The sequence below is a fragment of the Mustela nivalis genome (genome assembly GCF_964662115.1).
Source record: "Mustela nivalis genome assembly, chromosome: 5".
Taxonomy (NCBI): domain Eukaryota; kingdom Metazoa; phylum Chordata; class Mammalia; order Carnivora; family Mustelidae; genus Mustela; species Mustela nivalis.
In genome coordinates this window covers 66,493,418-66,505,575 of record NC_139024.1, presented here as the reverse complement: position 1 = coordinate 66,505,575, position 12,158 = coordinate 66,493,418, and the positions used below count along the sequence as shown (strand labels likewise).

Below are 12,158 nucleotides of genomic sequence, written 5' to 3'. Positions count from 1 at the left end.
TGCCCATGGTAACAGAATTGATGGTGTCATTTCACTGTGTGTTGAGTTGTGCTCAGGATACAAAAATGCAATTTTTAGACTGGTTCTGTTAGGTACTGGCCGGCTCCATCATCTAACTCAAAAGAGGAAAAGAGGATTTAACTAGGTAAGGGCACATATGTCTTTAAGTTTTTCCTCCTTTGCCTGGATACAAACTTAGTGTAAAACTATTCAGACACTAATTTTTATCTACTTCACATTATTTTAATGGTTAACATCAGAGGACTGAATAACTCATCTCTTTAATCAATGAAAATGGATTTTAACTTCATTAATTGGAAAAAAGAAACAATATGGATGGGAATATGGGTGATAACTAAAACCTAAAATTTAAAAGAAAAAATGTGAAAGATCTTAAACTTACACACTTAACTTATCCTTAACACAAACCAGTGTATGAATGTGATTGTTTAATGGCTACAGTTGATACTGAAACTCTCATATTTAAAGCATAATAAGGGCGCCTGGGTGGCTCAGTGGCTAAGCCGCTGCCTTCGGCTCAGGTCATGATCTCAGGGTCCTGGGATCGAGTCCCGCATCGGGCTCTCTGCTCAGCAGGGAGCCTGCTTCCTCCTCTCTCTCTCTCTCTCTCTCTCTCTGCCTGCCTCTCTGACTACTTGTGATTTCTCTCTGTCAAATAAATAAATAAAATCTTTTTAAAAAAATAAATAAAATAAAGCATAATAATTTATGTAATATGCCTTTTCTCTAAAGGAATCTAATTATCCCATAGGAATGGCAGGGGGGTAAAAAAGATGATCACAAAAACTAACTTCAACTGTGATGATTCTGAAAATTAAAGACCTAGATTCTAGGAAAAAAATATGGAGAATATCAAAATCATTTTTGAAAAATTGGGTGTACTTCTGGTCTGTAAGCTTCTCCCTTGTAAACCCAGCATATCTTGGAGTAAAGCAGCTAAGTAAACCTCTAAATTAGAACCTGCTGTTTCATATCCCTGGGAATTGTCAAAATCTTTAGCTGTGCTACCATCACACAAACAATTTCTTTTTGAAGAGCTAGAATTATTTGGGTATAAAATCTAAATTTAAATGTTATGGCAGATGAGTCTTCTGATTCCTACTGATACCCATCCTCCAAAAAGCTGGCTAAACTCCATAAATCTAACCAAACAAAAAGTTAGATTCTACAGTTTTTGAGCCTTGAAAAAAATGCTAGATTTTTATTTAAAATAGGAAGAGTGGCCTTTTTAGGATGCTTGACTTGTGAGACAATTCTCCATGGCTCTCCTAAAGTTCTGCATGTCTTAGGAACAAAAACAGGGACTGTTTTTTTCTGGGCTCTTTTTCTAACGATGTTTATAGAACAAACTGCCTTGGAAGACAGAGATAGTGTCTCCTCTGGAGCAAAGGCTTGTTTACTAACCAGTAAATTAGTATCTTCTTCCACAGAGGACATCAGGGTGGCTTAGTGTCTATTATAAAACATTTGGGTTCCCTAGACTTGGGGCTCCTCTTCTCAAAAGTGACCCAGTGTATGTGCAGATGTCATCTGGTTCCCTTCATGTTGCCCTATTGGTACTGGGGCTTAAGAAGACAGGGCAATGCTGATATTTTGGCCATTGCTCTTCTGGGGGGTAATAAATTTTCTCTGTCTCTGATCAAGAACTCTTCTGTTGTTTTCCAAAATCCATAAAACTATGACAGGATAACTTGTTAGCTTGCAAGTGAGCTAAAATATTAGCCAGTTTGCAGTTCTTGAGAGTTTGATTACTTGTGGCTATGGTATGATTTTCCTGCAAAGATCCTTTATTATCGTTATTAACTACAGGGTGCCCATTTACATCTGAAGGATTTGATGGGCTTGGTAAGCCTGAGATAATCCACTGAAATATTTCTAAAACTCTCATATTAATTAAATAAGCAAAAACAAACCCCAAATGTCAGGTTCAGATTTTCACATATTTCTCTTAGGAAAACTGTGAAGAAATGGTCTCAAGTCTTCTTTTGTAAAGAGTCAGGTTCAAATACATCTAATTACTAAACCAAGGTATGAAAAATTAACCCATGATATTGCTAATCTCAATCTTTGTGTTCAAGGGAAGGGATGGGTTTTGTATTTGGAGAAATAAAATAGAAATCTGGAAATGGATCTTGTTTAACACTATAAACTTTTTTAAATGACTTTAACTTTAGGAAATTTAAAAAACACAAACTTTAGGTCATCAAATACTAGAGATAGCCTTGTGTCCTTAATTGAGTAACTTTATTCAGCTACAACTTTTGGTTAATGTACACAGAGTTCTCCACACCATACATTTATCTCTAATTCCCTATATACTGACTCAGATATATACCAGGGGATCAAGATATATCAACCACTAGTCAAGAAGCTGAGAGAGTCCCGGAAACACTTTTTTGATCCATCCAACATATCCATTGAGCCTCTGTTGTGGGCCAGGCTCTAGGTTGGGCTGGAGGAAACAGCAGTAAAAAAAGGCAGAGTTTGGGGGCACCTGGGTGGCTCAGTGGGTTAAAGCCTCTGCCTTCAGCTCAGGTCATGATCCTAGGGTCCTGGGATCGAGCCCCGAGTCAGGCTCTCTGCTCAGCAGGGAGCCTGTTTCCTCCTCTCTCTCCTTTACCTGCCTCTCTGCCTACTTGAGATCTCTGTTTATAATAATAATAATAATAAAAGGCAGAGTTTGTGTGCACATAGGACACACAGGACAACTAAACCAGTTGCACCAACTAAGAAGGGTGGACATTAGAGTGTTTCTCAGGCTATATGACACCTTTCATCCTTCCCCAACGCCTCAGGGCTTTCTGAAAAATCTGTCTGATTTTCTAGGAAGATCTCCTGAGTGTAAGTAATCCAGAATTAGCCTATAATTCAAAGTACAAATCTATTCTTTTTAGTCTTGACCCAACTGGAATAGTGTATGGGAAGGAGGTGAGGAAGACTACAGCATCATAATTCAACTTGGGGCCATGGAGCACTTCCCGCGTGTCCTAACACGGCTTAAGCAAAATGCTTGCTGAGGTCAGGGTTGGCATTATCAAAACTATTCATGTCATGTGTAGACTAAAGTTTGACATTTATTAGCACTAATAACTAACTGAACAGAGTCCATACCACACACGAGGCAATGAACTAGGAATGTTTTATACAGATTGCCTTACTTGTCCCCACAATTATTCTGTGAAGCGGACAGGATTGCCCCATTTTCTAGTAAGGAAACTGAAAACTCGAAAGAGGCACTCACTTGCCCAAAGTTCTACACACTGGAGCTGGGACTCAAGGCCAGGCAGTCAGATGCCAAAGCCTGATCAGAATTCAAGCATTCTGTGTCACAGCCTCAACAGGCTTTCTTACTGTGCCTCTAAACTTTCAAGCTCGTGTCCCCTCAATGCCACCTGACCTGCCATCACCCTTGCTTAAAACTCCCTGCTCCAAGATCTTCACTTTGCTTTCTCTATACAAGTCATGGCCCAATGTCACCACCCTAGAAAGGCCTTCCGTGACCATTCGACTTCCTCCACAGGTGCCCCTTCATTTATCCTTCCATTGTTTCTTTACCACTCTTACCTCCACCTAGATTTGAACACTTCACCCCTCCTGACACTGTATTGTACAGGTATTCATGTTCTTGCTTCTGGCCTGTTCCCACCACTGGCTCCATGAGGGCAAGTTGTGGACCCCACTCACCCGTCCCCGAATCGCCCACCCATTCCTGAATCGCCACACTGAGCACTGGGGCCAGCAATACACACACGCTGCATACATGAGTGAATGAACGAATCCCCACCACTTCCTCCCTCTCCTGTTGGTCCCCCCCACATTGCTTTCTTGCTGGAACTCCTGTCTGTTTGGTAGAACAACTCAGGGAGGTGATTTGGTGGTACCTGTCTCTCAGCCTCCAGGGTGAGGTTCTGCTTGAATGAGTGAATACAAAGGTAGTTAAAAGATAACCGTCATGGTCTCATTACTGAACTTGACATGTGACGTTGGACAAATTCCTTCCATCTGCTTTCATGAAGAGATTCCAGTCATGAGATGGAAGAGGAGGTTGGTTAATTAATTTATGAACATAAGAATGTTTGGATTTTGAAAAGCCCTAATTATTGTGAAAAGAATAACCACACACTTTTTCTATGTCACAGTGGCTAACTTAAGGAGGGCTGGGTTTCTCTACAAATATCACCTCAGATGAACTCATGAGAAAATAATTGCATGCCTTGGGTTTGGGCTCTTCTGTGTCTTACTTTTGAAGCATGAGTAGAAGAGAAATCTTCGTGTAGTTCCATGTACCCACAATGTCAGGAATCTTTGGTTCTACCCTGAAGTTTGAACAATCATGGATTAATATCCAGCTAGTGAAAGGAGCTAACTGATGATCAGGAGCCCCCCAGAAACACAGTGGAGGGTAAGGTTAAGATTTTGGACATATTTTAAAGTGAAAAAGGAAGTATGGAAAGTCAAATAAAGGAAGGTCTCTAATAAAAACAATGGAGTCTATATCTTGATTTCACTCGATGGAGGAGTTTTTGTATTAGTGACTGACAAATGGAGGGCAGAGGCTCTTAACTTCTTCAGGTCATGAACCCTTTCGCAAGCTGGCGAAGACTATGGATTCCTTTGAATAATATTTTAAATGCATAAAATAAAATAATGTGAGATTACTTGGTACCAGTCGAATTCATGGCTCCTCCTGGATTTAGATTCTAAAACAACCTTATTATTTTACAGTTAGGGAACCAGAGGACCAGAAAGTAAAATGATGTAGGACATATGCTTTAACCTAAAAGTAGAAACACTTTTTTTGGCTGGAGAAACTATGTTGTGATCTAATACGATGAAGGAATGTTGTTCTAAGCCAACCTGTATTTAAGAAGGTTTAATAAAAATGGTCTTAGTCTTGCTTTCAATTTTACTTTATAAAAGCAAGTACTTCTCCCTTTATACTACTGTTTATGCAAAGGATTTGCATCTGTTACAAGCAATATACGCTGTAAATGAAATACCTGGGCAATAATCACTTCAGGTTTATAAGTTTTATAATGCACCCAAGATCTGGTATGAAAACCTTGCTTCTAATAAAAACCTTCTTTAAACTCTAGTTTGTGCAGTTTATACCAATCTTCGAGAATACAATTTTGGTGACTGGATTGGAATTCCCAGGATATGTTTTCTTTTACAATAGAAAAACTGCATAAATACGGACATAAACGACTGACTCTTGGCAAGAAAAACAAGGACAATTACTAGATCCCTTCTAAATACTCTAGAAGAATCAACAGCCCCAAACTATGGGTGTGAAATAACTGATTTTTCTCTTTAGAGGGGAAGATTTGGGATTCTGTCTCCGACTCATGCCTCCCCGTCTCCCATGTAAATACCCAGCTCTTTAGTCCTGTTTATTTTACTCAACAAGTGCTTATATGGCACTTTTTAGGGCCAGTCTTTAAGGACTTTGTTATGAGCTGACTTACTCCTCACAATACTATGAGATAACTGTGAATTGTAACCACATTTATAAGTGATACAAGATAAGGCACAGAGAAGTTAACTAACTTCCCTAAGGTTGCACAGCTGGTAAGTGGCATTGCTGAGATTCGACTCTGGGAGGTGCTCTGCTTCAAAGTCTATGCTTCTAAAAAATTGAACCCATACCTTGTTACTTACATGTAATCCAGCTCAGTCCTTGGAACTGCAGTTATAAGTTGGAGAAACCATGAGATGAAGGGTCATTTCTTTTTCCCATACCCAAGCCTCCTTCAACCATGAGATTCTCCATCTCATTTGCAAAAAAGAACTTTCCATACAGCAGGAAAAAACAGAGGTATCCAAGACAAACCCAGAGCTACATTTAGATACTCTGAGTCTGAAATTCCCAAAGAACTCCTCACAATTTAACGAAGAAAAGCCCTATTTCTGAGCACTCCTGACTTCCCAACATTTTATCTTTGGAGCAAAAGTAGAAAGAGATTTTTGGAACTATGGCCAAGTGATGGATTGCTCTGCCAAAAGCCTCATGACAGTGACTGGCAGGGACAGTAGTATGTGCAGAAACTTCTAATTTTCAGCTGATGTGGCACTCGGCCTGCCCTGGACAGCTTGACCCACGTAAAAACACACTCGAGATCTTTCTTATTTTCGCATCTCGTTTTTAAACCCCTTCTTCCCCAACCTCCCTTTTAGAAAGAGTAATGTATTCCTTCGTGGTTTCCAAACAGACTTTCGCAATGCTCACTTAGAGGCAGAGAAGGAAGAACATATGAGATGTCATTTATTCCATTAAAGAGCTTATTCTAATAACTATATTTGTTTAATAAGCCAAAACAAACACACAGAAGAAATACATTTCATCATGAAGGACTAAGTCGTGTTATCACACCAGTTGTGACTTCTACTCCCACCATATGCAACAGCAACCCCAACACACCCGTGCATCAGCTCATAGGACACTCACTACACCCCATGAGATGGAACAAGCATTATTATGCACAATTCATAGATGTGAAACAGCTTCAGAGATGATAGCTAACTTAAAGATCACACAGCCGGTAGGCAGGAAGGCTGGAATTGGAAGAACCCAGCTTTTCTGATTCTAAATTCAGGCTCTTGGTCTCCCAGACTTGAACTACGTTACACTAGAAATACTTCCTAGTTCATACAAATAAAGATCTCTAAGAAACGGGGTGAATTCATAAAGGAGATTAAGACTTCTACTAAATCTTAAAGATAGGAAGGATTTGGGTAGAGTAGAAGGGAATGAGAAGGGCCACCAGGGCCTGTGTCCCTTGACCTTGACTGGGGTGTGGAGCAGTGGAGATAAAGCAGCACAGAGAGCACTGCACATGGGCAGGGAGCGTCCCTCACTTTGCAGTTCCTGGCATGAGGCGTCTACATGTACTTCTGTACGAATGGTAGCCCCAAAGCACAAAGCCAATGACTACAAGGTAAATGGTGCCCCCAGAGATGTGCAGGCATGCAGACAGAGCTGAGGAAGATGATGGTGGGCCTTGAAAATCACACCCTCTTTCCCTCAGAGATGGGTCAGATAGTTGTAGAAAGAGGATGGAATGGGGCTCCAGATGCCTGGGGTTCTAGTCCTAAATCTGTGTCACCTCTTTTTCTTGGACTTCTTTCTTTTCTACAAAAGGAATATGTTGGGCTAGATCATTTCTCATCTTAGTTTCATCTTGAAAGGTATTTGACTTCTCTGATTTGGTAGAAAGTAGGAGGCCATGGAAGATTCGAGAGCCGTGCTGACATGAGGAACATGGTAACAAAGGTGCTCTCCCATGGCGGATGGGTGAACATGGGAAGGACCTGCAGTGTTTAGAGAACTACAAGAAGGGTCTTCCAGGAATCTAGGCATGAGCTTATATGGGGTAGACTAGGATGGCAGAAATGAAGGAAAAGATACACATAGGAGCCATTTGTGAGGGGAAATGCAAGAACATTTGGTCATTGACTGGATTGAGAAAAGGCCCAGGACACCAGACTGAATGACAGCAAGAGACATTTCCCTGGCATAAGGAAGAAAATAATTCAACATTTGGGCTTCTCACCTTGGGCTGATAGTAAAGTATAAAAGTAGAAAAATCCAGTACTCATTAGGAGAAAAGGAACTAGAAGCCATATGACACCATAGAACTGGAGAGATAAGTGAGAGTCATCAGCTCAAGGGAGATCATGAACGCCCCTGAGAAAATAAATGTGGAGGCTTTTACAGTGCATTAGCAAATGAGTGTTTTTTGGTTTTATAGCTAGAGAATCAAAAGCCAAGAGACATTAATTTAATGACCTCATCTCTTTTCAGAAAGAGATGGAATGGAAGCGAGTCATCCATTTTAACAATTAATGTTTTAATTAAAAGAAATAAATACCTATCACAGCATTTGAAGAGAGAATTCAGGGCCGTTGACCTTCTGGAATATTTTTTTTCCATATTTACAGCTATTCTTTCTGAGTCCAGAATTTCTTACTTGGGCGGTTCTATACTGTGTCCATTTAGCAGAGCTGGAACTACATTTCCCAGAGTTCCCTCCTCTGTGTAGGTTTTGGTGAGGGCTGGTAGTAAAATATATTTGCAAGAAACTTGGAAGGCCAAAGTGACACATCAGCCCCATGCTGGGTCCTAGACATCACGGCAGCTTATCACATTGCTGTGACATGCTGCCTCTCCTCGCTGGTCTGGGGAAGCAGCCAGTGAATGGGTCCCCTCCTCTAGCCTTTCCTACTACTAGACCAGGCACACAGTCAGGATTCTGTGGAGAAGGACACCTGTTTTTCTGAAGGTGACCAGTGTCCTCAGAGTTGATCTGGTGAGAGACAGATACGGGCTCCAGTTGCTTCTCACAGATTCCAGTTTGTCCTGGCTTTGAGTCCAGCTTTTCTTCCCTGTACCCTGCTGACCTGCAGAGACCTCAGGCCACAGCCTGAGGCAGAGGCAACAGGCTTCCACAGGCTTCCACAGGCTTCTTCACCAGTTTCCCTTTGTGACCCTGAGAAACAACCTTCTCCTTTTCCTCTCACCGTCCCCTTTGTCTTCCCTTCTCATCTTCCCCAGTGTGAGGCGCAACCCTAGTAGGAAATTCCTTGCCCGCATCCCTCACAGTGGTTCTGCTTCCCTGATGGAATTGCTCACAGCGCCTTATTATCCAGGCCCTTCTACACCCAGCCTCCCTTTCATTGACTGTACTTCTTGCCTTTCCCTTATTCCCAAGGACCCATTAGCCATCAGAAAAGGGTGATGAAATTTTAAAATGCATCTTAGTATTTCTAAGTAGGCATCATGATAGAGAACCAACAGTAAAGCACTGGCTACAGGGAGGTGTGGGAACACCATCGATAGGCTTCTGGCACTTGACCCTGGAAGCCTCCACAGCCCCCAGAACTACCCAGGTGCTAAATGAGAGATAAACAAACTCCTACCTTAGTTCACCCACTGTTACTTTGGTCTCTGTTATGGCTGAGCTTGAATTCTAACCAAATACACATTATCAGATAAAACATAGTATCTGAATCAAGTTCAGTTATTCAAGTGAAGACACATCAAAACTTATCATTATCCTCCCTCTCTTATCCGGTATAGCTCAGCCTCATAAACAGACATGCTCGCTTACAGAGCAGATTTTCAGAAAAGAGAGACTATCTCTTTCTTGCATAAAATGCAGAGTGGCCCAAAGCACAGTGGACAGTGATTCACTATTTCCATTCATTCTTACTTCTAATGTATTTTCATGGCAGAGGGAACTAAAAGGAATTAACATTACTAACAAGACCAACACTGGACTGTCTATTCGTGTCCTCGACGAGGCAATACCACTGAACTTCAGAAGACAGGAGATATTTTCAACTATTTGAGAAAGTTACTTAGGCTCTCTGAGATAGAGTGCCACCATTTATAAAATTTGGTGAATACTCTTTCTTCACAGGCTTGTGGTGAAAGTAAAATGAAATGCTCCAAAGTATGAAAAGCCTTCCTCTTATGTATCTGATGTAAGAAGTGTCAATAAATATTAGTCAAATCTAAAGCCCAAATCACATTTTAAAAAATTAGCCTAGAATACTATTTAAAGGATCCTAAAAGGCACATAACTAACAGCCCCCAATATTTTTTCCCAAAATCGAACTAAAGTTTCCTGAAAAGAGGAATTCTTGTTCTAATAAAATAATGCATCGATTGATACATTAGTGCTGAGAATTTGCTGCATTTTTTTCAAAGTCACCCAAAAACTAAAGGGAGAAGGGGAGTATGAGCTGGGGAAAACTCTGACCATGAATGGGTGGGTTCTGAAGTTTAAGATCAACGTCTCTGACTTAAAACAAAGAAAGCATCCTTTTCTTTTTGCTAAGCTTTCCTTAGATTCTTAGTTGATTCTTGATATTTCAAAAAATCCTATCAAGAAAATTGATGTAAAAAATATTTTGTTTTATAACAAATCTATAGAAAAAAAGATGCTGGCAAAGGAAATCAATGAGGACACTATCACCTGATGTTTATCATATGAGCAAAACTGACTGTACTTATCAATCCAGGAAAGTTCACAAAGAAGGTTAAGTTGTTCCTTGGTACAAACCAACACTTCTTTCTTGCCCTTCTGGTAGACTTTAAAGAGTTCCTAAAAATAAAAGTATAAGATGCTTTTTCAAAGTTCATTAGCTTCCTGTACCAGAATAACGACGTAAGTATTTGTCTGGACTACATGTTTGTGTCCTCTCTGCAACTCATATGTTGTTGTCCTGATTCCCCATGTGATCTTTGGAGGTAGGGCCTGTAGAAGGTCATTAGGTCATCAAGTAGAGCTCTATGATGGGGTTAATGCCCTTGTGAGAAGAGACATAATAAAGCTAGCTAGGTCTCTCTCTCTCCATCCCTCTGCCATGTGAGGACACACCAAGAAAGTGATGGCCAGCTACAAACAAGGAGGGGGGCCCTCACCAACAACCAAATCTGCCAGCACCTTGATTTTGGACTTGCCAGCCTCTAGACTGTGAGAAATAAACCTTTGTTGTCTAAGCCATGGTCTTTGGTGATTTGTTATAGCAACCCAAACTGATTAAGACAAATGTCTCCCAGGTACACACCCAAGATAACTAAATCCTGAAATATAGTAGAAACCTGTTTCTAGGAAACTGTTCATTAATAATATTTATCTTTGTTAAGTCCTAACAAGGTGGGTCAGGGTTCAGAAACAAGTCAGAGAGATCAGAAACTGATGGTATTGTAGTATTTACTCTATCCGTCCATGTACAGGTCTCGTAAGCAGACCCGTCTATTCTTAATGTCAGAGGAAGGGCCAGCTCTGGTCATGCATAATTTGGACTATGTGGCCTAGAGGTGTCCGTGAACAACCAATTATAACTCTGCATAGCAAAGAGCAGAGTCAATGAGATTCCTTCTCTCATTCTAGAATTTGAAAGAGTCAATATCCAGAGGCTGATCTCACAGCCCACTGCACGGTGAGGAAACAGAGCTGCAGGAGAGGCCAGATCCGCCCTGTGCAAATCCAGTTATTCAATAACTGAGATTAAGCAGGCCAAACCCACCAGTCCCCGACCAGAAAGCAGCAGACAGAGGGAATATAGCTCAGTGACGTCAGGTGTAATCTCCTTAAAGACAGGGACAGTGTCTGTCTGTTCATTACTATTTCCCCAACATCTGGCATAGTTCTTTGTTCTTGTGAAAAACTAGCCACTTGATACATATCACCTGAATGAAGAGTTAATGACTTAACCGTACATCACCAGAGCAAGCCCTAAAGTGACCTTCTTTCTGGAAACACTGACACCAGAAACCAAAATTTGTCCATGAGATTCCTTCTCCTTCAGCATAACCTATGTCTTCTCATGTTCCCAAGCTCCACTACTTCCTTTTATTTGAGCACATTTCTTTGGTCCTTGATCCTCGTAAACAACAACAAGACTTTGTGTGAGGGAGGAGGGAAGAAAGGGAGAAGGGGAGAGAAGTCTGAGAGAATAAAAGAAAGGTGTAAGAGATGCACTTTACTTCGCTAAAGAGAGTTTTAGACTGGGTAAGAGGCTGCAAGACAAGGAACTGCAACAACCTGTTCTAGAAAACTCTAGAGAGTTTGCGCAAGAGAAGTGTTTAAGCTTCGTCGTTGGAGTAGACTGGCTGTATAAAATAAGACAACCGTGTAGCTATCTCCCTGTAAATTGTTTATATTGTATTGAAGGGGAGTACCATGATTCCCATTCTCCTGCTTAATGAGTAAAGTGCTCAGGGAGGTTACTCTGGTGATGAAACACATGGTCCTTAAAGGAATAATCCACCCTCCTTCCCAGCTCATTGTTTCCTGTCCCTCATTCTTTACTGAATGCCTCCCAGAGTGGGCCTTTAAGAAAATCTGAATGATTGATTTTTTTCTTCCATTTATAAAGAACTCAGGAATGATACAGAAGAAAATGTTATCCCAGTAAACTGCTTTCACAAAACAATATATTCTCTTGGGCAATATGTATCTTTCGAGGTCTGGTTTACTCCAATCAATTGCTCTTAAATTATCCTCATGTGACAGATAATGGAAAACTAATCTTTCTGTTGAATACCAGCCCTGCACATTCACAAAGGAGGTATGAGCCAAGCATACTTTCCACATTAGTAGAAACATCAGGTGGCCAGTATTATC

At 40.8% G+C, this 12,158-nt stretch overlaps 1 protein-coding gene across 5 annotated transcripts in view; it reads right to left on the bottom strand.

Moving 5' to 3' along the window:
• The window catches only part of SLC2A12 (solute carrier family 2 member 12), a 52,521-nt gene that overhangs the window by 20,109 nt on the left and 20,254 nt on the right, over positions 1-12,158 (bottom strand). The window lies entirely within an intron of this gene.